General features: G+C 37.5%; 1 protein-coding gene across 10 annotated transcripts in view; it reads right to left on the bottom strand.

Annotated features, from left to right (window-relative positions):
• The window catches only part of CUNH8orf34 (chromosome unknown C8orf34 homolog), a 470,016-nt gene that overhangs the window by 135,126 nt on the left and 308,401 nt on the right, over positions 1 to 26,489 (bottom strand). The gene's annotated exons all lie outside the window — the stretch shown is intronic.

The following is a 26,489-nucleotide window of genomic DNA, read 5'->3' as shown; positions in this document are numbered from 1 at the left end:
CTTGTCTTATTCTTCGTTCAAGTACCACTCTATGTCAAGTCACTAAACCCAACCCAAGGGACATCAGAGGGCACCGGAGAAAGAGCAGTGCTGCTACAGCTCCTATTGCATCATCTGCATGTGGACAGCACCGGTGGCTTAAAGACTTGGATGTACTTGTACCTGGGTCACTCCTTAGCTTTACAGGAATGTGTTTCCTTGTGACTACACAAGAGCAGCTGTGGTGTTATGTATCTCCTCAAGAGACAGCATTGCTAGACTTCAGGACACAAGCTCTTGACCATATAGACACATGTCAAACATTAGAGCAATGCTTTATCACCTGGGTCCTTGGTCCTTGCAAACAGCAGTTTTGGCTGTCATAAGACTGGAATAGCAGTTCCTCCTATGAGGATAAGTGTGAAGCATTTTAGAGATAACTGTGAAGAATACTGCACACCAATGAGGGAATCACAAATTTTCAGTATGTAGACGGTAACTCTGATGATGTTCACTAGTGCTCCACTACTGGTGTTACTAACATTCGTGCTACTTTCTCTTGTTACAGTCCCCAGAGAATGACAGCACACTCAACATCGTCACTGTAAGGAAGGAACACTCTGCAGGACACTGCACAGGCCTGAAATGCAGCTTTCCTCTGGCAATGATGCCTTCATAGCTCTTTTAAGGTTCTGTGTGGACTTTTGAGTGCAGTGACTCTGATATTTTTATAAATACCTCTTGTGGATTGCCAGAATTTTGTTGTCTTAACAAAACACCCAAAAAGAAACCCTTTAAAATTTCCAGAGATTTGCTTCCACTCGTGGCTGCAGAGGTTTCATTCTGAGGTCACTTGACTGCTGCTTCTGGGCCCACAGGAAGGTGGACCATCATGGTGAAGAGCTTGTGATTGAGCAAAGTAGTGTACATTATGGCAGAGAGGAGAGGGAGAGGGGGATGAAAGAAGGAATAGGGAGAGGAAACAGAAGAGGAGAAAGAGAGAAAGAGAAGGGGAGGCAGGTCGGAGCAAGCAATCTCTTCAAAGTCTGTACCCAGTGAGTTATTTCCTCCATCTAGGCCCCATTCCAAACAGTCTACTGAACTATGAACTCACTGATGAAGGAACCTGGTGACTAGACAAGAGCGTTTCCATGGGCTTACCTCTGCCCTAGCTGCCCCCAGGACCACATGTTCAACATGGGAACTCTGGGGGCAGCCTGAGTACAACCCTAACAATGCCCAGGGTAAACTGGCTGTTACAAGTAGAAAGGAGAACACTAGAAATGGGTTTAATGTTCATAATAGGATACGTTCTTTCACCGAGGTAAGTAACCAAAACACAAAAATATATCACAGTTATGTTAGAAAGTTTTTGGTTTTATAGGTTCTGGGAATTTCCCATGATGCTTAAATATGTCACAGAAGATTTTATCACATAAAATATGTTAAATACCCCTTATTAGTTAAAGTTTAAGTTGACATTCAAATGTGTCAATATATTTATCTTATGGCCAACTAGATTTATATGTATATAATATATTTATCTACTTATTTGTATACACAATGATTTCCCCGAGAAAGCAGCTTTACTCTGATTTTCCTGTCAAGGTAGGCACTTTATGTAACAATTTCTAAGTATATTCTTTCCATGACTGGTAAGTTACGGTGTTTATGCCACCCCCAAATTTCGATAAAGTGAAATTTCAAAGATGGCATTTTGAGTAATACCGGCATTTCTATCATCTTAAAAATCCCAAAAACTCTCTGTGCAAATTATACAGTTTCCACTTTGCTATACGAATTCAGAGTAGCCCAGAGACGATGCCTACAAGATTTCTTGCCAGCTCTAGATTTACTCAAAAGTCAGGGTAAATTGGGTGGACTGAATTTAAAGTCTTCTTTGGCCTCAAGGTTTCAGCTTCCACCTGCTGTTTAACATTCTTCTCCAGATTTTGAAAAGCTCTGTTTACAACAGACCGGGATTTTTATGCCTTAATAGAAAGTAATTATGAAAGAACACACTTGTCAAGTTCACTCCCCAGTAGCAGGATTTGGCTTCTTTTCTCTACTTTGAAGGAAGGGAGCAATTAATGTAGCTTCAGAGAATGTGAAACGAACACGTCAGGGTACACTCTTTCATTTCTAAAACCAGAAGTATGTTTTATTCGTTTACAGTATAATTTATGAATTGGGTTTCTCTCATACATAATGTGATCTGTGCATCTCTGTAATTTTTAACCAGTTTGCTTAACCAAATTGCTGCTGGCATTTTTAATGGGATTTTTTTTAGCTAATGCCTGCATAAAATTGCTTGATAGAACATAGTACCCCAATGCTAGCCATCAATCACAGAAATGAGGACTTGCACAGAATGTGGGAGTTCATTCTCAAAGCTTCCTTCTCCTGGGCAGAGCTTAACTTGACCCTTTGCCCCAACAGCCACAGAAAAGCTTTAACACTACTGACTAGGTCTCCAATTCCTGGGCAAGAACAGAACATACACCAGGAAATTTGTGGGGCCATGTGTGACTGATCAAAGCTGTTAGTCAATTTCAACAATAAGGAACATGTTATTCACACATCAGAATCTTTTTTATCATGTTAGAAACCACATTCCTTAAAGAACGAAAATGTTATGAAAACATCATTTATAGGACAAGACCTATCTGAGTCACATGTAAACCCCATCATCAAATTTCTGGGGGTCACAAAAAGTGTGCCTGAGGCTCTTAGCTTTGTCTACTGTTTATTTCTACTGTGAAGAACTAGGATGGTGCCAAATAGTTATTAGTAATGCAATTGAGCAGCACAAATTCTGAGACACAAGGTTCAAGTTCAGTCCTCCCCTGAAATTCTATCCACTGTTTGTAGTGGCTTTATCACCTTTAAACCATCACCACCCTCACACAGTCTCATCGTGCAGTTTGCTTAATGGTGCTCAGTTAAGAGAACCAACAATATGCAGGGCTAAAATAATGTGTCACTTCACACTTTTCTTCCACAAGGCTTTGAAATGAAATGGAAGGAGGGCACACATTAAGAACTTAATATTTATTCTCACGGTCGATAAAGAATGCCCTACTGAGTTTGATATTGAACAGTCACAAGCACGTCCCTGTAGTTAAGGGTGCTCAGTTTATTCAGGAAAGCTCCCTTTTCTTTATCTGAGAGAACATGTTTCCAATACTGAAGTGCTGTAAGCATAAACTATATGAATTGCCATTTTCTTTTAAGCACTCCATCAAGAACAAAATAATGTACAGCAGTATGGAATCTCACCAGATACCATCATTTCAAAGAGAAAAAAAAAGAATTAAAATTCTCTGGTGGATTGAGAGGAAATTAGATCCATGCTATTTGCAAAAAGAACTACCTACAAATTTATGGACAGTTTCCTGATTTAAGCACACACACACACACACACAGAAAATCTGAGAGTTAAAGGAAAACTCTAAGCTAAGCATAAGACATACAATTAAAATTAAGAAATATTTTTGCAAGTCAACTAGTCTGTTTCTGATCCCCAGAGCGTGACAACCCACTGATACATTATGTAAGAATGGGAGAAATTTTCCTTACTTTAATTGAATTTGGAAAATGTTTGTCATACATTACATGTAGAAGTCTAGGGAAAACTCTCTATGAATGTATGTCCTGAGATACAAGCTGTGGTGTCCCAACCATGTATTCCTAACAAAGTCTGCCAGTGGTGGACCCAAAAGAAGTGACATAGGACTCTAATTCTCAATCGGATACAGGTAAAAGCATAACAACCAGTTCTCTAAGGAAATCTTAAGGCTAGAATTTGCATTTTTTTCCTGATATTTGTCATGTTACTACTCCCACAGAGCTGATTTCAAGGTACCAATATAATATCAGTAAATACTATTGAGGGGAGAAGACAGCGTAAGACCAGGGACCCCACAATGCCTGAGATGACAGAGCACTCCAGATGCTACATCAGCTAGTCAGGGGACTATTTAGAATTGCTTCTCAGAACTGTCATGTCATGGGGTTCTAAGGAAGGAGGGTTGAATTCAGTCTGGCATTAATATAAACACCGTGGAAGGTCAATAAACTGATTTTGGTTACCCTAACAAGAGAAAAACTCTTGAATGAGTTTGATAGAGACATTTAGTTTCCTGAACCAGGGGAAAGCTAAGAAGGCTGAAATATGAGGAGCTGAGGAATCTCTGAATGAGTGGACGTGGGCTGTTGACATTGACACAGTCATGTCAAGGACCCCATAGCCTCAACCCCATGGGAATGCCAAAGCCACCCCTGAGGTGAGGCTCAGAAGGTTGGCAAAGCTTCCTCTGGTCTGTGCGTGAATGTTGATAGGGTATGCAGAAAATGTACACCATCACTTTCTTCCCTGGATATTTAGGGGCCTGAAGATCCCTACAGAGACTGTTTCTATCCAGATTAGCTAAGTCTGTCTTCTTGATTCAGCTGTACACCATAAACCCTGCCTTCTTGTTTATCTGTATGTGATAATCCTATCTTCTTGTTCAGCTATGTGCATTAACCCAACCTCTCTGTTCACCTCTACATAATAAACATGATGAGACACCAGGTGCTATGGCTTCTCCGTTGGAGAGTCTGGTCTACCTGACCCCAGCTTTTCTATATGTCTGTGTGTTTGTCTTTTCTCCATTTCCTTGCCACCACAGTCAGGCTGTGGAAGAACTTGACACTGGAAGTCTACTTATTACTACCATGCTGAAAGTACAGGTCCTGTTGGGGTCCCCCTCATAGCCTATACAACTACGAGACTAGAGCTGTTGTTAAATCAAAGCACAGAGAAACCTGTCTCTTTTATGTTGTGATCTTAAGCAAGTTCATGCCATCAGTATATGTTTGAACTTACATAAGGAATTCTGACAAGCTTGTTTGTAATGAGGTTTTAATTCAAATATATGTCTTGTATTTTGTAGGTAACAATCCAGTTTATATTTTGCTACTAATTTCAGGAACAATCCCCTAGTGGGATGATTCTCAAATATGACATTTAACATCTTAATTCATCTAGTCAGACTTGGAAGTGGAGATATATATTTTTTTGCTTTTGTTTTTGATTTTTTTGTATATTGTTTTCTTTATTTCTTTTACTATGTTCCAACAGTTCTCAAAGTAATTTCAACACTTTTCCAGAAATTCCTGGTAAACATAAATTTCACATATACCTCGATCTGAGGAGGCTGATTGGAATCCAAGCCTCTAACCTCTCAATACAACTTAGTGTACAAGAATTGTAACTTTCAAGTGAGAGGCCTCATGAAGCCACCTTCCAGAACCTGTGTCTTTCTGTTGAGACTCAGCAAGTATGAAGGTCCTTTAGCTTTCTAGTGTTTTCAGGCACAGGCATGTGCTCATCAGAGCAACCTAAAACAATAAGCCTCCTCTGACCCTCGCTGCTGTCCTGGAGTTACCTCTAATCTCTTCCTCCAATATTAAAAAGTGGTTCTACTTGAAACACCATGTAATTTGAATTATAAGCACTGTGTTCTCCCTGGTAGTAAGCCAAAATATCTGAAATCTGCTTATAGTAAGCACATGCTGAGCTAGGTGCTGTCATGTTACAATATGGGATAAATTATGGTCATTGTTTCAGTTTACTTGGGACTCCACTGGCATTAAAAACAATGTGAATGATTCTCCAGTATGAATTCATTTCCAGTTTCTTCTGCCTTCTCCAATAACAATGCTTTCTTTTTTTTTTTTAACTGTTCTTTTGTCTGTGGTGCCTTGCAGCTAGTACATGATCAAACAATTGTCTAACAATTAACAATTGCATAAAATCCTTACTCTTTGGAGTACAAGAGAATGCCTCTTGCCTCTTGGTACCACCATTTACCAGCACTGAGTATGAGTGTTTTAACTTCTTAGTCTTTGTATTTCCAGGTTTTAAAAATGGGAATACCATACCTTCCTAGGTGAAATATTATGCAAATCAATGACAATGTCCTTTCTCATTCCTGAGTATTCATTAGATGCTTATATTTGTTATGCATTCATTAGTTCATGGACATGGGTTGTGTCTACCTTTTGGCTGATGTGAATAGTATAGCTTCACACAGTCATATAAAAGTTTTTAGGTTCAGTTCTGCTGAGTATATATTTAGGAGTGAGATTGATGGGCTATATGGTAATTCTATAGTTTTGTAGCTTTTATTTTTGCCCTAAAAACTGCAAAGGGAAAGTTAACTAAGAACTTACAAGTCAGCAATTCTCCTTGGATTTACACAAGATGTAAAAAGCTAAGTCCAGAGAAAGGCATTCATATGAATCTTCATAGCATCATTGCATATAAGAGCCCGGCATTAGAAACAGCCTACAGATGAATCAGCCCATGACTATATCATGGTGCAGTCAGCAATGGACCACTACTGCTCATTCATGGAAAGGAATCACTGACTACAGTACAAAATATAACCTCGTGAATGTTAAAATAAATTAAAACAGAGAGGTACAAAAGATCATATGCTTTATTATTACACTTTTATGAAAGTTCAAAATAGGAATGATTACAAAGAGAGAGTGTAGAAGTCAATGTCTAGGAGTAGAAATGGATCATAACCCTACATAGCCCTTAAGGTGATAAAAATGTCCTAAAACCAGATGATGATACTGGTCTCACAAATGAAAAACACATTCAAAACTACTGAATTATGCAGTTGAAGCAAAAATATTTGTGGTGGTTTGAGTAGAAATGGCCCCCAATAGGCTCATAGATTTGAGTGTTTGGTCATTAAGGTGTGGTGCTACTTGAGAGAGATTAGGAGATGTGGCCTTGTTGGAGTATGTGTGTCCTTGTTGGATGAATTGTGTCACTGAGGGTGGGTTTCAGGGTCTCAAAAGCTCAAGCCAGGATCAGTGTCTCTTTCTTCCTGCTGCAGATGTAGAACTCTCAGCGACATCCAAGCACCATGTCTACCTGTGTGCCACCACGCTTTCCACCATGATGATAATGAACTAAACCTTTGAACTGCAAACTAGCCTCAATTAAATGTTTTCCTTTATAAGGGTTACCGTGGTCATGGTGTCTCTTCATAGAAAGAGAACAGTAACTAAGACAATATTCTACTCTATCAATTATGCCTCAGTAAAGTTATAAAAACAATTTTAAGATGAAATGCAGGGGAAAAAAGAAAAGAAAAAAAATGCTGTTCTTCATGTTAACCACACCAGCTCTATAAATTCTTCCTCATACTGAGAGATAACAAAGGTGAGACCAGAGAGATGGCTCAGCATGTAAAAGTGCTTTCTGCTCTTTCAAGGGGCATGAGTTCAGTTTCCAGCACCTGTGTCTAGCAGCCTATAACTGCTTATCACTCCAGCTCTAGGCAGTCTGAAGGTTTCTTCTGCCCTCCGCTAGCAGCTTCACTCATGCAGATACCTGTACACACACACACACACACACACACACACACACACACACAAACACACACACACACACACACTAAATAAATAAATAAATAAATAAATAAATAAATAAATAAACAAACAAGTCTCAAAGAAAACAAAGGCTCCTTACTAATCTGTCACTTCTAAAATGTAATTACATCAAGTCACCTAAGTCATCAGCATGTCAGACAGTTTCATCTAATACTACAAATGAATCAGACACTCAGGGAATCTGGGAGGTCCTTTTTTGTCTCAACTACATAGTTAAGACCCACAAACTATCATCATTACTACAAATCAATGAAAGATGATATGACCACATGGATACCGCCTTACGTGGCTACAGCCATCTCATGCCATGACTATAACAACCAGAGAAATTTCAAGTATTTTTTTCTTACAAAGTTTCCCAGCTAACAACAGATAAACCAATAGAGTCATATAAGGGGCTTTACAATCAGAGCTTGGCTTCCTGGATGTAACTTCAATATTATAATGAGATAAAAACACGTGTGTTACAACCAGAACGACACCACATTTGTCCTAACCCATAAACATAGCTCTGCTTCTAAATTGCAGGGAGCCACGTGGTCATGCTGTGATCCAGGACCCCACTTCTATCCGTAATTACCCAAATAAAATGACCTTCTATGTGATCCTGGATCTATCTGCCCCTTTCTTCCATCTCAAAGCACCTTCAAGCTGATCCTTATGTATAGGACTGAGGCATTCTGGAGTACAAATCATCTGTCCCAATCAAACACGATTCTATGGCACTTGCAATAAACCCTTTATTCCTAGTCAAAAGGCTTCTTTGTGCTTTCCTCCCTAATGTGTTTTATGTCTTCTCATAGCACACACACACACACACACACACACACACACACACACACGAGAGAGAGAGAGAGAGAGAGAGAGAGAGAGAGAGAGAGAGAGAGAACAAAATTAAAAGCAAACCCTACTTGCTAACACTTCAAAACTCTGTCAAGACCCATTTTCCTGATAGCTCTTTTTTTATTTTTATTGTATGCTTGTGTTGACACTAGTAATATTTGTTATATTTAAACACATAAAGGTGCTGAGCTTCAGAGAGCTGGTAACAGGATGCCCTGGGTTTGAATTTTCACAAACTATTCATAAGTTGTGCCCTCAATAAATTTTAATTAACCTTTAAATAATTTGATCATCAGTAATGCCGAGGTAATATGTCATTGGTTTGTTTTGAAAATTGTATATCATGCATGAGAACACTGAGTATAACAAGTCACAAAGTGAAAGAAAATCAGTCAATGTCAGTTCTTCCTACAGTTGCTATTACTTTCCTACATTGCAGTTTAATCGAACAGCTTTCTAATTAAGGGATATCTTATTCCTAAGACTAGAATACAAAGTTTGCTAATAGAAATTATGCCTGGCATGATTTTCTATTCCCCACAGCATGAGGCACAATGATTACAGAAGTACTTTTGGTTGAATTCTTGATTGATAGATTAATTTGGACACCTGAAGAACACCGTTTCTGCATCTATCCTGACTGTTAGGGTGGTTTTGTTATTTTTCCATTCTTGTATGAATTTCTGCTCTCTGGAGCATGTTTGCACCTCCATCCAGTAGCCAGAAAACAATGACAATGAGAAACAATACAATAATTCTTGTTATTTGTTAAGCATGTTGGTGTCACTGTTGTGTCTGTCAGCTAGCGTCATCAGCAAGCAGAAACAACAGAAGGTGGATTCTTAATTCCACAGACTCATAGTTGTGTCGTTCATTCGTTCACTTGTGCATTCATTTATTTGTTTCCACAGCTATGCCCGGAGACAAAATAAATAAGACCAGTCCCCAAATTTAAAACCTTAAAATCTAATAGACTTAATTAGACTGATTAATATTATTTTCCATTAAGAAGCCATAGCACATGAGACTGTAGTTGGTACTGAAATGCAACAGCAACAAAGCAAGAAGGAAATATATATGCAAAAAATTGAGGGAAAATATTAATATCTTATTACTAATAGAGGCCAGGGGTATTATCAGGGAGTCATGATATAGAATACTTATGCATGGAACCTCAGGACCAACTTGCTAGATCGCAAGTCATTCACAGGGTTTGAAGGGGCAGAATACAGATGGAGAGATGCTCAGGCCAAGTTACTGAGATTCAGAAATATCAAACCTGCTGGTTTAATTTTTTCTAACAGTAACATGATCAGATTTTTAATTTTAGAAATATCTGTGATTTTAAAAGAATGAGTTGGTGGAACATCAGTCTGAAGGCCTAGAGATAATTTTCAAAATGGTTTGAGCAAAATATGGCAAGAGATTTTAATTAATTAAGATTAAAACAAAGAAATTACAAGAACTTTAGCTTTGACTTTAAAAAACTTTTATATATTATTATTGGGTATGAGCATGGTGAGTATACAAAGGCATGTGCATGCAGAAGTCAGAGCACAACTGTGTGGAGTTGATTTTTCTCTTTATACTTTGGTCAGGATTGGGGAAATGAAACTCAAGTCACCAAGCTGAGGTAACCAGTACTTTTACCCACCGAGACACAGCACCAGCAACAGATGTGTTGTTAAGGTGATACTGTTAAAAGCACAACTCTCTCCTCAAAGGGGAAGAGACACTCTTCTCCTTCTTCTCCTTCCCCCTCCTCCTCCTCCTACTATTCTTATTATCATTCTCATTATTCTGGAGCCCAATTTGAGTGACCCTGGCCTGGAAACTCAGATTTAAACTACCCTAAATTCCATATTCCAACATGGTAACAATTTGATGAAGTCTTTATAGTTACAGAACAAAGAAAGTCATAAAGCAAGACACTTTTCAAACACATTGCTGGAAACATTAAGTAGGTGAGTTACAGCAAACTGGAGAAGTCTCTACTGTAGGCTCCAGATGCTGTCTCATGTATTTCTAGCCTCTTGGTTGGTGGATAACAGGCTTATATTAGGTTAATACATTCTAAAGTTTTATCTGTTAGACACAGGATTTGGGTCTTACACAGAGGTGAGCAACAAACGGATATTTTGGGGGCTAAAGATAGCTCAAAATTAATTGCAATTAGGCCCTGGACCTTCAACATCCCCAACTTCTCCACAGTCACTGTAAGTATAATCATTTAATCAGCTCTGCAGAGAGTTCGGTCAAAGGTACAATTTCTTTCTGGGAACTTTTATTCACAAAGACCAGAGTGGCCTCCAGTAGATGGGCCTGCTTGTGTTCTTCTTCATGATCAGTTGTAGTGTTTTGGTTTGGCTTGTATTATTTTGGTTTTGTGCATATAAACATGAAACCGAAGGAGATATCCTGAGGAGATAGAGTTTAACTTATTTAGAAGTTGTAACTGTGAATGGCATCACTCAGAGTGAGGAAGGAGAGAAGAGAAAGATTCTGTTTGGGAATACTGTCACAACAGTGATTAAGTTTCAAAATATAACTTGTGGGGATGCCTTCCTAACAAAGCTGAGGCTGAGCCTCTCATTTCCAAGATTACAGTGTAAGACCAAACTTGAGTAAAGGTAAGGTGCTAATGTTGCTAAAGGTGGAATGTGAAATTATGCATGCATTCATTTCCTATTGGGAAGATGTTGCTGGGAGCAAAGTGGCAATGGAAACATTCATAATATGGCAGGAGAATAAGAAGTGTTAAAAGTGGCGAGAAAGGATAGTTAGAACACTCTTGGGACAAGGCAACTCAAACCTTCTTGAGATTGAATGACAGGTGATAAGAGGGGCTGTTTCCACCAGTGAGTATACACTTACAGGAAATTAATGTACACCAAGCACAAGAGGATCAAGTTTTGTTTGGTTGTATTTGCCTGCTAGCTTAGTATTTGGAGAAATAGGAGGCTAACATCAGGCCTGCATAGTTGGTATGGGAGAGAAGGCCATGGGAAGATTACAACTGGGAACTAGCAGCAGTGGAAGGGTAAACAGGTAGTTATCTATGAGATGAGCAACTGAGGTCATGTCTGGGATAGGAGGAAATGACTTATGGTCTGCAGTCCTTGAGGAAGTCAAAGAAGACCAACACTGGGACTAAGGAAGTGAGGTGGATGAACCCGAACACCAGATTTCAAGTCCAGAGGTACAGCACAGGTAGGTTTTGGTAAGGTTCAAGGGATGTTCACATAAAGTAAACGTGAGTGAAGGCTACTGAAAAGTAGACTATAAAGAAATGTTTGAAAGTGGGATGTTGGGTGGACTGGTTACAGTGTGTCACAGTTTTCCATGACTGTGGAATGGGAGTGGTGCTGTGGTTATGATTTTTTCCAGTAGGCAAATATGAACTTAATTCCCAGAGCAGTTCAGAAGCCCAGTGAGGGAGTTGTGCTCTTCTGAATGAATTAAGGTCACTACCACAAGAGTTGGTTCAGTATCAAGTGAATTGGTTTCTCATTTTAAAAACTACATGCAAAAGCAAATTCAATTTCTCTCCCTATCCCTCTTCACACACACACACACACACACACACACACACACACACACACACACACACACACACACACACACACGGCGCTCACAAACACTCTTCTTCCCTCAAAGCTTTCACTAGATTTTCAGTCCCTTGACTTTGAACTTCCTTATCAATAGATTCTTTTCATTGTAAATCACTTGGTATACACTACATACTAAGACAGGCACTAAAGTGCTATTTTATTAGATAATATAAGTGTCAAAAGAAGCATTTATATTTAGAGTTGAAAATGAGCCATCAAGAAGTTGTACAAATGTTTAGCAGAAGTGGAATACTGTCTCTTATAACAGTTATGAGAATGAGCATTTCTCAGTGAGAATTGTAATAATAACGAGTATTAATATGAAATGATGTGTAAGAAATGTCTGGAAGAATATCAATTTTTTTATTATGGACAGAAATGGAGGCAGCAACAGGTAAAAAGGTTGAAGATACTGAAAATTTTATTTTACCTCAAGTAAGTTCAAAGTAAGATTTTTTGTTGTTGCTGTTGTTTGTTTGATTTTGAGGCAAGGTCACTCTGTGTAGTCCTGTTTGGCCTGGAAATCACTATATGCAGAGCAGGATACCTTCCAACTCACAGAGATCTGCCTTCTTCTGCCTCCTGAATGCTAACATTAAAGCTATACACCACCATGCCCAGGAAAATATGATAGGTCTAAGTGCAATCTGCCACAGGAGAGCTGTTCAAGCTTGATTTAGAATATTGTTTTCCACATTTGTTCTAGAAGCCCACTTTTGATGTGCCTTGTAAGTTCTGGGACCTAGAGCTTTCCAATATAATTCAAGTTAAGTGAAGCCTAATTGTTTGAACTTACATTGACAGCCACAGTGGCAATATGCCTTATAGTGCTCAAGTATTCATTACAGTTGAAACTTTTCGATGTAATCATAAAAAACATGAAAAGATTGAAACTTCAAGGATAGGGATGACCATGCACTACTACTAGCCTCCTAGCTACTAGGGAGGTTAAAGTAGGAAGATTCTGAGTTTGAGGCTAGCCTGGGCAACTTAAGAAGAGACCTTGTCTCATAACAAAAATGTGTGGGTCATCTGATTCAGTAGCATAGAACTTGGTAGCATCTCCAAGAGCATGGATTCCATTCCAAATACTGAAAAAATAAACAAACACATAATGGAAATTATACAGATCCACATCATGCTATATTCCCTGGCCTATAACAAATTCAAGCAATCTGTGATGTGCCCAATAGACCAGAGCTGGTACTGTAAGTAAAGTTAAAAGGTCTGTCATACAACTTTTGAAGTGCACAGTTCTATTCCTTTTAAAACAAAGAGACTTGGGGAAAATGTCTAAAGAACAGCAGGAAGTTGGAAGAATCTCAGAGTGGTTTTCCCTCCTTCAGTTCAGTCCACCGAACGCACCTTCTGTGTCTCCAGCACAGACCTGCACTGTGCTAGGTGCTGGATAGGTGCTGAATATCTTGAGATCAATATGACTCACTGCAGTACAAAAATCTATTATTTACTTCGTTAGATTGTTAGTTAGAATATTCAAATGTTGATAATCACACTACGGAAATCTCTGGACTGACATCAAACAGGACTAACACACCCCAGCTGCTTATTCGGCAAGCTACACTGCCATCTATTTGCTAAATTCAGAACAAGCCTAGAGATGTGCAGAGCTCCGAGATTGGAGGTGATGCTCTTTCAGGGCTTCCCCCCACATATTTAAGTGGAAACAGCAACATTTATGTGTTTATTGAACTAATATGAGAGCACCCAATAAACTAAATGCACATATAGTGTGTTATTGGCTTTTGAGACCTGGCCTCAGAGCTGTGGGAAGACAAAGTTTACCAGTCTGTTTGACTGACTGTGAAGAGACATCAGAACTCAGTTGTTTATTTGACATCTGAACCTTATTGATGAGCAAAGTCTTAGTATCCACAGATAAATTAACACACTGTGTTTGCACTTCCAATAGATGAAGGATGCCCTAGTAAAGATTTCTGATTTCCCCTTAGATCAACAAGTATATGAAGAAGTCACTGGTCCAAGAAATGGCGAGCATTGTCCCCTGTTGTCTTGTAGGAATTCAGTCAGGAGTGGGGGTCACAGGGTTTTCCATGGTGTTGCTGTGCATTGCTGAGTGAGAGTTTGAACTAATTCCATTCTGTTAATAAATGTCCCAGGGCAGAATTCTTTAATGGTTACACACACACACACACACACACACACACACACACACACACACACACACACACACACAAGAAAGTTGATCTTTTACAAATCTAGATTTGAAAGAATTTAGTTAAAAATTATTGTTCCTTAAAAATGAAATAACAGTACTAACTAGAGTCTATCCATGATAGGAGACAGCTTCTAAAGGTTTCTATTAATTAACTTTGATTTTTTAATAGGTTGAACTTAGGTTGTTTTCCTCTTTTTAAGTTGAGAAGCTATTGAAAAATACAGTCAAATGTTGAATTAAATTTTCAGGCACTGAAATTATTAGATACATTTGCAGATTATCTAAAATATAAGAAATTATAACTGGTCTATTCTGTCTAATCTTAATCAGTCTTGCAAAAGTTTAATGACCTTTTGATTAATGTGCTTGGACATGCTTAATTCTTACTTAGCCAAAACAAACATAATTTTCAGGCTCTTAAAAGGCATTCAAAATTTCCAAAATGAATTTCTCTGAAGAGAATAATGTTTTCTAGTTATTTAGGGCATTAAGCTGTAAGAGTACTTAATAAAGTAGGAAGATAGTCTTAAAATGCAAAAGGATCAGAAAGTCATACATTTTAATAATGCTGTATAAAAAAATAAATACGAATTTCTGGATAGTTTGAATTGTACTGAGTTCAAAGTTTTTATACAGAAGAATATGTAGTGGTATTTGCTCTGCCCATGACATTGGGCTATAGGGCCCAAAGGAGGTGGTACTTCCTGCCATTGTAGGTAACCTCTTAAAAGGAGAGGGAGAAGGGCCACTTGCCCCTTCTCCCTGCTCCTGTCTGGGAGGATTTGCTCCCAGTTACATTAGAGGACAAATTCCCCTGTCTACTCCATTCTGTATTCATGAGTGTATCTCCTCAATTTATATCTTAATAAATCCCTATTACCCATTAAATATACTCGTGTGGATTAATCATAATAAGAATAACCTTTCCTTTTAAAATAAATCATAGACACAGATGACCACCCTGGAACTGCTCTGGATGACAGGGAGCAGAGGAAAAAAAATTTTCCATGCACAAGCACATACTCCTGGCCTCTAAAAACAGGTTCTAGACTTCTCCACATGAGGGAATTTATGCATAATGTTATAAACATGGTCAAAACCAATGGCTGGGTGATCATAGGTCCAAGTGGCGAATCTATTGATATTGTTTTGGTTACTAGTCATGCTATCAAACAGCCTTCTGATTTTTACATCTGCCCTCAACCTTGGTCAGATAAGCTGCTCATTGCAGTGGAGAATGGTTAATACAAGGGCTCTGAGCTGTTCAAAGTGCTGAGAACAAGCTGAAAACAGTGCTCGGCCATGGAGGGGGTATCAACATCTTCCCACCTAAGGCTCAGGGCTTATCCAAGAGGAGGTGCTGTGAATACTGTGAGAGCCAGAGGGATAACTATGAAGTGCTGACCTCTGGAGTTGACACACCTGTTTCATACAGGAACTCATAGCAGCTATGGTTACCTGCACAACACCTCCTTAGTTGACTGATGTCCATTGGTCTTTTGTCTAGTCTTATATCACTTCAAAAATAAAAGAAACAAACAAAAGGAAGTAATACAGCAAGCATTCATTCTCAGGTATTTATTTTTCTATTTAATATAATCCTACAATTATGTTGATGAGAGATAACATATATGATGCAAAAGAAAAATAATATTCCCAGAAGATTGAAATTTTTAAATGAGCTGTGGTAAGTAAAGTTCTTGAAGTAGCATAGTGACCTAAGCCATTTTCTCTCTCTCTCTCTCTCTCTCTCTCTCTCTCTCTCTCTCTCTCTCTCTCTCTCTCTCTCTCTCTCTCTTTCTCTCTCTCTCTCTCTCTCTCTCTCTCTCTCTCTCTCTCTCTCTCTCTCTCAATATTTACAGCAGTGGGTCTCTGGCTAGAAGGCCTGACCTCTTGAAAGGGTTTGTGGCTTCTCCCTAGGCTAGAGATTCCTCGGATGGACAGTTGTGTGGAAGAATAGATTCCAAAGGGATATGAAGAGATAGACGTCTTAGCAGCAAAGGTGACTGCCTTACCCTGGCTGAAGGAGAAAGATCTAGCATGGCCCCTGGGCAGCTCCCAAGGCCATTTGATTTGAGGATATAATGGTGTTATTCGATAGGAAGAAGTCGTGGGAAGGGACAATTCCTTCCCCAGAGGAAAGCACAAGAAAGAGAAAGAAATTCAGATTGGAAAACTACAATGGGAATGGAACCTGTTACAAATACATAGTGTCACTGAAAGCATTCTTGATTTTCCCTTTCCTGGTAGAAACTCAGCCTGATGGGGTTCTGCCCAGAAAGACCCAGTGGAAGGCAATGCAGCCGTGTTCCTGGAGTGCCTAACACTGTGTGCTTCCCAGGGCTGCACACCTGTCCTCTCACTAGATTCCTTAGCTGCCAGTTGTCTAGCTGGGATATGCTTGTCTCCTATTTGTGAAAGATGAATTCTGCACGATTACGTCTCAACTTTGGGACCTCCACATTTCTTGACATCATTCGGCACTCATCCTTTCAGGCACGAAACATTTTATATGTCCATCACTGATAAAGTCATCTTTCCAGAAATTTTCTTTCCAGAGATGCCTCACTATCGAAATGTAAATACTATCCTAATAAACATTTTTAAAACATGAGTGGAAATCCAAGAGGAAATGAGGAATTTCCAGAAATTCAGATTTAAGTAAACACAGACATCCGTTTCAAAATTCTTAGGAAACATGGTATTTTTTTTTTTTGAGTTGTGACATCATGGAAACATACTTGCTTACAAATTATCCAGCTTCCTTTTTGCCTAAAAAGGTTTTGTTATTTCTGGATCAAGACTTCCCAAAAGACTGGCCAAAATAACTGGAAGCTAAGATTTTGATCCCACCTCAAATTCAGGAGTTTTTTTTTTGTGAATCCTATTTAAGCTTTATAGCGGAAATGATACAAAAATCACTAGAAAAATACTTTTTAATAGTCTAATCAAATCAAGTCCAAAACTGATTAATACATCCCACTATGGTGGCAAAAAACTCACCAAGCTCCTCTAGAAAGATGACAATATTCAACTTTATCTGGCATGGTGGTGCACAGTTTTAATTTCAGAACTTGAGAGGCAGTGGCAGGAATTTTACATGTTTGAGACCAGCCTAGGCAAAGTAATGAGAACACACACACACACACACACACACACACACACACACACACACACACACACAAACACCAAATAGGAATGAACTTATATAAAAAAAACTATATATAAGAAACATGTTACAAGGCTGAGACAGAGCAGTGGGTTACTATATGATGACTTAATTCTTTGACTTTGCAAAATAAAATTGAAATGGAATTCTTTCTCCTTTATATCAAACATAAAAAGCTGTAATGACCAAGGCATGAGCAGCACAAAATTGAAGATGTCAGACCTTCACTGGTAAGTTGATAGAGTGGATACAATAACAGATTTCAGATTTGGATCATCTTTGGGGTGGCATTCCAATCTAGCTTTACTATTTATAAACTGAGGAAATCAAGACAAATCATCACATGCCACACAATTCCAGTTCTTCATTTATAAATCGTATTAGAATATCATTGGTAAAAAGGGGTGATTTTATAACAAAAATTAAAATTCAGTAAATGTTGTGTCATTATTCTCTAGAGTATATTAAAATGTAAAGAAAATCTCAAATTAATAAGAAAGGAATGCAGTAATAACTTGGACAATAGAAGTTTCCAAAAAGCATGTGTTGAAAGCTCATGTTTCCAACCCAGGTTGTTGCTGGGGAGTGATGGGGCATGGGAAGGCTGGGCTGAGTTAAACAGAGTAACACAAACAAAGTTTATTTGGAAACATGACGAGTTTCTTGCCTGACAATACCATGGAAAGAACTCAAGTTTGAGTGAGGAATTCAAAAGAAAACTGCAAAGAACTACGAGGCTTGTGTTTATCTAATATTGGAAAGGAAAGTAAGTAAAAAAAAATAAGAGAAAAATATGGTTTCTGTATAATTAAACTTTTATAATATTAAGTACCAAATGAAATGTTTTTTGAAAATACTTGCAACACATGTGAACTGGAGCAATTATTACTGTAACATAATGAATGCTGGCTAAGTCATTGGGGGGAAGAAATCCCAAAAAGGAACCAGTGAAACAAAACAAAGTATTGAAAATCCACAGTCTAATAAACATACGTAAAAATATTGATTAATATGGTCAGCATGGTGATCTTGCAAGCCTCAGGACCTGGTTTAAATTCCCATAAAGGAGAAAGGAAAGAATTAATGCCACAAAGTTATTGTCTGAGCTCTGCATGCCTGCTATGGCACAAATGCCCATTACACATATCATACACAAACATAACAAATATGTTTTTGAAAAGGATCAGCCAAAGGCCTCAGTGGATTATGGTGCTTGTCATCAAACACACCAGCCTGAGCTCAATCCCAGAAACCGACGTGGTAGAAAGAAAAAAACAAATCACACAGGTTGTCCATTGACCGTCACACGAGCTCCATAGCTCACACATAAACACATTAAATAAACAATTAAATACAAAGACTATTTTTTAAATAGTCATTAGTAATCAAAGAAATGTAGTTAAGAAACCCAACTAAAAGTTTAAAACATTACATTTTATAGTTATAGACAGAACAAAATAATTTTATTTTTATTTTCACTATATACGATATAAGAATGCTTAATCCTGGTAAGCAATCCTGATGCTTGGCAAACAAGCCAAATGGACCTTTTAATTGAACAGATGAAGAATTTTAAAGTACCACAGGGTTTGACCTTTTAAAGTATTTAGCCTGCATGAAGCTTTCAGAGACTATCTAAAATTTATATGCAGTGTTTCCTCTAAAGAATTACCTCAAGAATAAAATCCCAAGCAATCTAAATCAACATTTGCAGCTCTTTTCACATCAAAACAAACAGAGAAAATTAATATTTGTGTAACACACCAAGGGACTTAGAATTAGCTATTTGCCAGGAAGTGAGATATAAATAATTACCCACGGGGTTGGTAAGCTGAGTTTCTAGTAACATCCTCAGGTCTTGATCATGGCTGCTGATCACATTGATAGCCTGGGGCAACCTGATGGGAATATCCAACCTAAAAGCCTGACATTCGTTCAAGTATGACAATATTATCTTCTTGTTTCACACTAAAGTTGAAATCTTACACTTTCCAAGATGAACAATAAGAAGACATTAACACACTATAATACACGGCTGCACTAATATGCAAACTTTACAACTAGTTGTATACAATTCTGTGAGGATACGCTTATCATTCTATTTAAAATGAAGAAAATATGAAGGGGCTGGAGAAAAGGCTCAGTGATCACAGCTTTGAGCTGCTCTCCCAGAGGACCTGGGTTCAATTTACAGCAGCTCATGGCACATGGCAAGCTCATGACTGTCTGTAACTCTTATGCTTCTTCTGGTCTGTCTCCAAGGGCACTAGAAACACAGTTGGTGCACTGAGATACATGCAAGCAAAACACTCATTCATGAGAATTTTTTAAAAATTCAGTAATTTTAAAATCCTATACAAATAATAAAAGGTTAGTATATAGAAAGGATATTTTTTCAGTTTATTTGAATAAGCACATTTCTGAGACTGCAGTTGTATGTGTGAGAATCTTATATAATAAGAAAAAAAGGTTTGGTCTAAATGAATGTAGTTGGAAGATGAAATCTACAAACATGTATGTTTCTGTAAGAAAGCACTCTGTATCTGCTGTTTTAGAGGATCAATGTAGTTTTCTTATTTGGAAAAAAAAAAAAAGACAAGAATGTAAGGGAAATCCTGTTATCGGGAACATAATGCTTTTCTCCCTCTATTAAAGGAGTCAATAGTAATGTGTTTCATGGAGCACACTGGTACAAGTTATAATCAAAGACACCGGGCTTTATTTCTTAACACAAACATCATCCACATCACTTTCCTTCCTGTTCAATCCAGTTATATACAAATCCAATAAAATTTGCAGGAGCCAAAAAATGACTTCAAAATATTGAAAATGTCAAAAACTATTTTCCCTTTTGCTTATCATCTTTACAAAAATCAATGGCCCGTGATAGGATCCCTGGACAAGCAGAGCATGATGTCCCATATCTTCTTGGGTATCATCCACCCAGGAAGATCAATTGTATTTGTTTACACTGTGCATATTCTCCTGCCACATTCCCTTAAAACACAAGGGCAAAATTTAACTAATCTCAGTAAGCAATGTCATACTTTGGCTGAGATGCAATAAAAGAATGTAGAAACACTGAATTACTTTCCAAAGCTGCAATTAATGTTTAAACATTTATTGTACCATACTTCACCCATTAGGCCGTGTTCTTCCTATGTGAAGTTACATTTTTCAAAACTCTTAGAAGTTTTAAAAGATAATGTTTTCATAGGTTCGATCCAATATTTCCATCCCTACTGTTTTAGAAATCAACATCCCTGACAGGACTAAAGGAAAAATCCCACCAGATCCCAAAACTTGGTCAGATGAACTTGCCTGCTGTAGGACCCCGGCTCTAGCAGCTTTACTGGCATCCTGGATCATAAAGACTTAGTAAAATTCCACACAGAAAAGGAAGGAAATGATAACAACCTTGAGAGCTGAACGAAACAGGTGTTCATCACTGTTCTTTAGAGAAAATTCATTGCTACAATCACCTGGCAGCAATTTGTCAACACATTGTTTCATGGCACAAAATCCATCATAATTTAAGACTTTCACCTGGTGAGATGGTAATGAACATGATTCCTTTTGTTTTTCGTTTTGCAGGAGTATAAGTCAGATAAAATATGCTTAGATTTAAGTTCATACATGCTGATTATCTGTTTTCCACACACACGCTCTAATGCAAAAAAACATTACAACTTGCTCACCAAGCTATTCAAACTTTACATCAGTTTACATGGAATTATATACCCTAAAATATGTAAAGCAATTTACTTAGCGTAATAGTATACTTCAGTGTGGAAAAGAATTTGCAAGATGTCTTGAAATATCAGCTTGTAGAGATGATGAAACAGAGAAAATTTTTATGGGGTAGATTTGTAGGGGATGGGCAAAAACCACATTAGTAAGAAACAAGGGAGAAAATGGAGAGAGAAAAATCCATGATTAGGTAAATAGTTTAATGGTCACTCAAATATATTGAAAATACATGAGCTATTATGTTGCTTTCAAGTTATCACCTTTTCATTTTAATTGTTCAAATGTGTACATGTATGACTTACAGGAGAAGGAATAAGGATCTGGGAGGTGGGTAGAAATAGAAAAAGAATGAATCTCTCAAGTAGCAGTGAGCACATACTACTTGGCCTGAAAATAATAGCCAAGCAACTGGAGAATAGACATAACAGTATGTCATCAACCTGCAAATTATAAAGGCCACATGATTACAGCAGATTACAGATCTCCTCCAGTCTTAGCAATCAATGTTCATTGTGTGTAATGGAATTTGTCTTTTAATTCCCCAAAGCATGTGGGATTTAATGTAAGAAGATTCTATTCTGCTTATTAACTAACATTCAGACAGGAAAAAGAAACACAGCAGAGACTTTGTGCTGACCTATGCACAGAATTTGAGGAATAAGTTTTAAATGAAGAAAACCCAATTCATCAAATTCTTCCCAGGATAAAGAACCCATTTAGGAACAATGTCCTTGCTGTCAAAACTCTCTGAGGCGATCAGCCAATTGTTTGTCTTACAGATGCTATCATCACAAATGCTTCTTTATCTTCAAGCCTTTGAATTATCCAAAATTAAAAAAACAACAACAATCTACTATATTTAGACCTTACCAAATCCATGCAGTTTAAAGTCCACATGCATGGGATTGTTGGAAAATGAACCAAAAATGTGAATTTCTGAATCCAGACAGGTCCAAATCTCAGTACTGAATAGAGGTCAAGAATATCAGGCAGGAACAAAAGCTGAAGCCATCCACTTTACAATACAGGATCAAATAAAGCAAGTGCTTTATTTACCACTTCACAAGACACAGTACCCCACAGACTTAGAACTAGCCAAACTTGGCATCTAATTGAGTGGAGTAGGCCTTTTTCTGAGATAATTCCAGAATCCCCAGAACCTTTAGCATCAGGATAAACGTGGCCATGGGAACATGAGGTTTGTGCTGTTTTTCTCCTCACTGTCAGCATCTCCTTTTGTGTGCTGACACCCTGATCTCTCAGACCTCTTCAATGTAGAAGACCTAAGCAAACCTAATCTATAAGGCTCTGAACTCATATGATCCCTTCTTTCATATAAAGCCACCTCTTAGACTCCAATCCCTCAACTCCAGCTTTTCACTGTGTGTTTAATCTAATGATACAATCTGTCCTTTGAGATTAGCCAATGAGGAATGCCCAGTTAATATGTGCTTTATATTGCATGTAGTTATTTAACAAGGACTTAGAATTCAAAGAATTTTCACATTGAGAAATTTGAGGTTGCCTTGTGCTCTGTCTTTTTGACCCAGGATTCATCTTAAAACGTTGTGAGACCTTAATTTGCTCAGTTAAAAGTAAATGCAACTTAATTGGCTGGGCAGTGGTGGCGCATGCCTTTAATCCCAGCACTTGGGAGGCAGAGCCAGGCGGATCTCTGTGAGTTCGAGGCCAGCCTGGGCTACCAAGTGAGTTCCAGGAAAGGCGCAAAGCTACACAGAGAAACCCTGTCTCGAAAAAACCAAAAAAAAAAACCAAAAAAAAAAAAAAAAGTAAATGCAACTTAATTCTCAGGATGTTTATCAAGTTGAAAGTGAAGTCCAGGAATGTTAATGCCACGTGAGAAATGCTTTATGAAATAATAGTGTTGTACTCATCTTTACTATTGTTAATACTACTCTAACTCTAGTCAATTTTACATATTTCCCTCAGTAAATAATACTCCTGAAGGAAAATTATAACTTCTAATTACTCCTGGACATTTCAAGAAACCTCAACAGAAGTCCTTCTCTTAATTTTTCTTCTATTTTCAGTAAGCCATGATAACCAGTTAAATTCTTATGGGAGTCACTAAATAAAATTCACAAAGGAAAAAGTCAAAAAATACAAAGGAAAAAGTTGATAAAATATCTTTCCTAATTATCTTTTCATCTTTTCTCTGTGTCCAGGTTTTTAATTAATATCCTGAAAACAAAATAAAGAAAACTTAATATTAAGAGCACTGTAGGAATTGTGATGTTCGGAAAATCTTTATGTAAATCTTCAGCAATTGTTGATCTAAAGCATCTGTCTATTACACTCATGAAGCTAAGCCACAGTGGTCAATACCTGCTGCTTGGGATTTTTCTTTTGAAGACTTTTTTTCTTTTTGTTCACCCATTTTTAATAAAGGGATTTACCTAACAAATCCAGTTTTAATCTGCATGGATTATGTGTGTGCTAAAAAGCTTTCTAGAACATAGCCAAAGAAGAGAAATTTTTCAGAAAAACGATCTGCTTTGAGTGGTGAAAAAAAATCTAAATCTAAGCATTGCCTTTCCAACACTAAAATATTCAAGAAGTATTGGAAGCACAGATTCAGCCATGAGGAGAAAATGTCTAAAAGGCTGAGTCCACTTATTAATGGGCACCACTCAAGAGTGGGAGGGGGGCTAGTGAACACAGACAGTGGATGTGGGAAATGAAATAACTTTACTATTTGTGATGTATTCATAATTTTGTAGAAAAGCACTGAAAATTTGCTTTGATATGTTTTATATTTGTTACAATAATAAAAAGAAAAGTTATTTTGCTTCAATTCCCTATTAGCATTTGGGAAAAGTTACAAGCCTCTCTTCGGTTTACGGAAAATAATGTCCAAAAATACTATAAATGCATACTTTAGGCAATTTACATGTAAAATATGATCATCTTAAAATAATTAACTTTTTAAATCTGCATTTTCTTCATACTGAAAATAGCTATCACCTAGAAATGTCATGTTTATAATGTCATGTTTATCTATATATTGTTTGAATTGTTACTCATTGCCAAAAGAGATTTAAATGGTTTAGCTGCTGTTAAACACAATCGAACAAGTTTTAAGAATTAAGAATCTATTGAGTGAATCAAAACAAAATTGATGTACAACAAAATTTTTCATTAGAAAAGCATTGTTTGATCATTGTGGAAAGAAGGTAAAATCTCTAGAAGCCAATATGAAGTCACTTGCAAATAATTTGATTAAACAAAGCTAATTAATTTTTTCCACTGGGATATTAGAAGTTCTAAAGTAAGCCAAACACTGTAGACAGAGATTAATTTGATAAGGTCATTAAAAGAAAAAAAGAATCTGGTAGTATCCTTTCTAATTAAAAAATATTTTTGGTTTTGATCAGACAGATCTCATGTAGCCCAGACTGGCCTCCAACTTGCTGTGCACCCTGAACTTTTGTTCCTCCTGTCTCCACTGCCTAAGTGGCAGATTTACAGGCATGGGCCACTATTCCTACTCCTTTTAGCAACATAAACTCAGCTAGATTTCACAGATAATAACATGAACCTTTGAGAAAATCATGATTGAGAAGTTATTACAATCCAAATGACAACCCAGCCTTACTATCATGCCATTATAGGTGTGCACTTACATTTATATAGAAGAAAATGTTCTTTCAAAAAAATATTATTTGTCTCAAACACAGGTCCCATTGTCCTCTCTGATGTGGCAACATTATTTGAAGTGCTGAATTTGCTTACACTTTGACTCAGAGTTTACAGAAGACTCAGCAAGTAAGGATGCATTCGGAGAAATTGTATATTTGAAACTACATAATGTAAGAATTGGTTGAAAGTATAGATTGTATGTTGGCTGAATAATTTGTCTTAGATGGAACATGCTGACAGATTTCGTCTTAGATTAAACTGTTACCTTGGCATTGCCTAGAGTCACCTGAAAAAGGGATCTCAATTGACAGATTGCCCAGATCATACTGGCTTGTGGGCATGTCTGTGAGTGATTGTTTTGACTGCTGTTGATGTAAGAGGGTCTAGCCCACTGTGGGTGACATCATTCCCTGGGCAGGCAGTCCTGGGCTGTGTAAGAAAGCTAGCTAAACTTGGACCAGTAAGCCAGCAAACATCATCTCTTCATGATTTTTACTTCAAGATTCTTCCTGAGTTCCTGCCCTGATTTCCCTCAGTTATGGACCATGATCTAGGGGCATAAGCCAAATAAACCTTTTCCTCCTCTAAGTTGTTCTGGTCAGAGTACTTTAGCATAGCAACAGAAAGGAAACTAAAATAGCTACAAATATCTGAGTACCAGTTAGAAGGAACACATGTTGGCTTTAAGCTGTCGAAGTAGAACAGGAGTAGTAGCTAGAAAGCAGTTGTGAGGTACACAAGAAATATTTAATAGTAATATACTGTTCCAAAGTTCATGACTGAGCTTGTCTGGGCATGTTTTCTCAACCATGTGTATCCATACTCAGGACAAGAGAGGGAACAGCGGCTGGGAATGCAGAGGTAAGGGAAGGAAACGACCAACTACTATAAAAAATTAATAGGGCTCTTACTGTTTCTAGGGCTCTAGCATATTTAACTCATTGCTGAAGAATTATTTCAGAGTTACGCAATTAATATAAAAGACATGTATTATGGGCCTACTACATGCAGATACTCTGTTAAGAAAAGAGAAGTAGAAAAACAAAAATTTCTGGATTTTTATTTTCCATATCTGGGATGATATGGATAATAAACAAAGAAGTGGGTTATATATCAGGATTCAGGGACAAGTAATATATAAGAGGAAACACAGAAACACAAAATTTTAATAAAGATCAGGAAATCTACAGTGAGAAAGCAGTATTTTAGAAAAGAGGCACTAATATCTTTAGCATTTTTAGAATTAATTTTTTATGACATTCAGTAGAAAAGATGACAAACGTAATGGAATAGTGTATAATCTGAATGCTGTTTCACCACAGTGGCATGGGTTATACTGGATACCCCACAATTTGTTTGACTATCTCAAAATGTGTTTGTAAATGGGGTCCTAAAAGATCTCATTCTCTGAAATAAAGTTACTAAGGTAGTTTAAACCCAGCATCAGTGGTGATTCTTGTGCTTCATCTTGGGTAAAATGAGGAACTGGGATACACCAGCAATAAAAAGAGAAGAAAATGTGATGGTATGGGCAGAAGACAGACATCTCCAAGGCTTCGGTAGAAATTAACTTTATCTCAGCCTTCTACCTCCAATCCAGGAAGAAAAATACTTCTATTGTTTAAACCATTTGATCTGTGGTACCTCATTATGGGAACCTAGGCAAATGCACAGAGAATTTGCAATCACCATATGAACACTGTCTAAATATAAATGATTGCATTAGCCTGAGTGTTAGAGCAATTCAAAATCATTTAAAGACTTTTATATTTAGAATTTATATAGAGATGTTTGATTTCCCTGTATTTATTCTTTTAACCTT

This window comes from Peromyscus californicus, unplaced genomic scaffold (assembly GCF_007827085.1).
Source record: "Peromyscus californicus insignis strain IS unplaced genomic scaffold, ASM782708v3 Scaffold_5__1_contigs__length_169319896, whole genome shotgun sequence".
Classification (NCBI taxonomy): Eukaryota; Metazoa; Chordata; class Mammalia; order Rodentia; family Cricetidae; genus Peromyscus; species Peromyscus californicus.
Note: the sequence above shows the minus strand (reverse complement) of the source record. Positions and strands in the feature narration are given on the sequence as shown.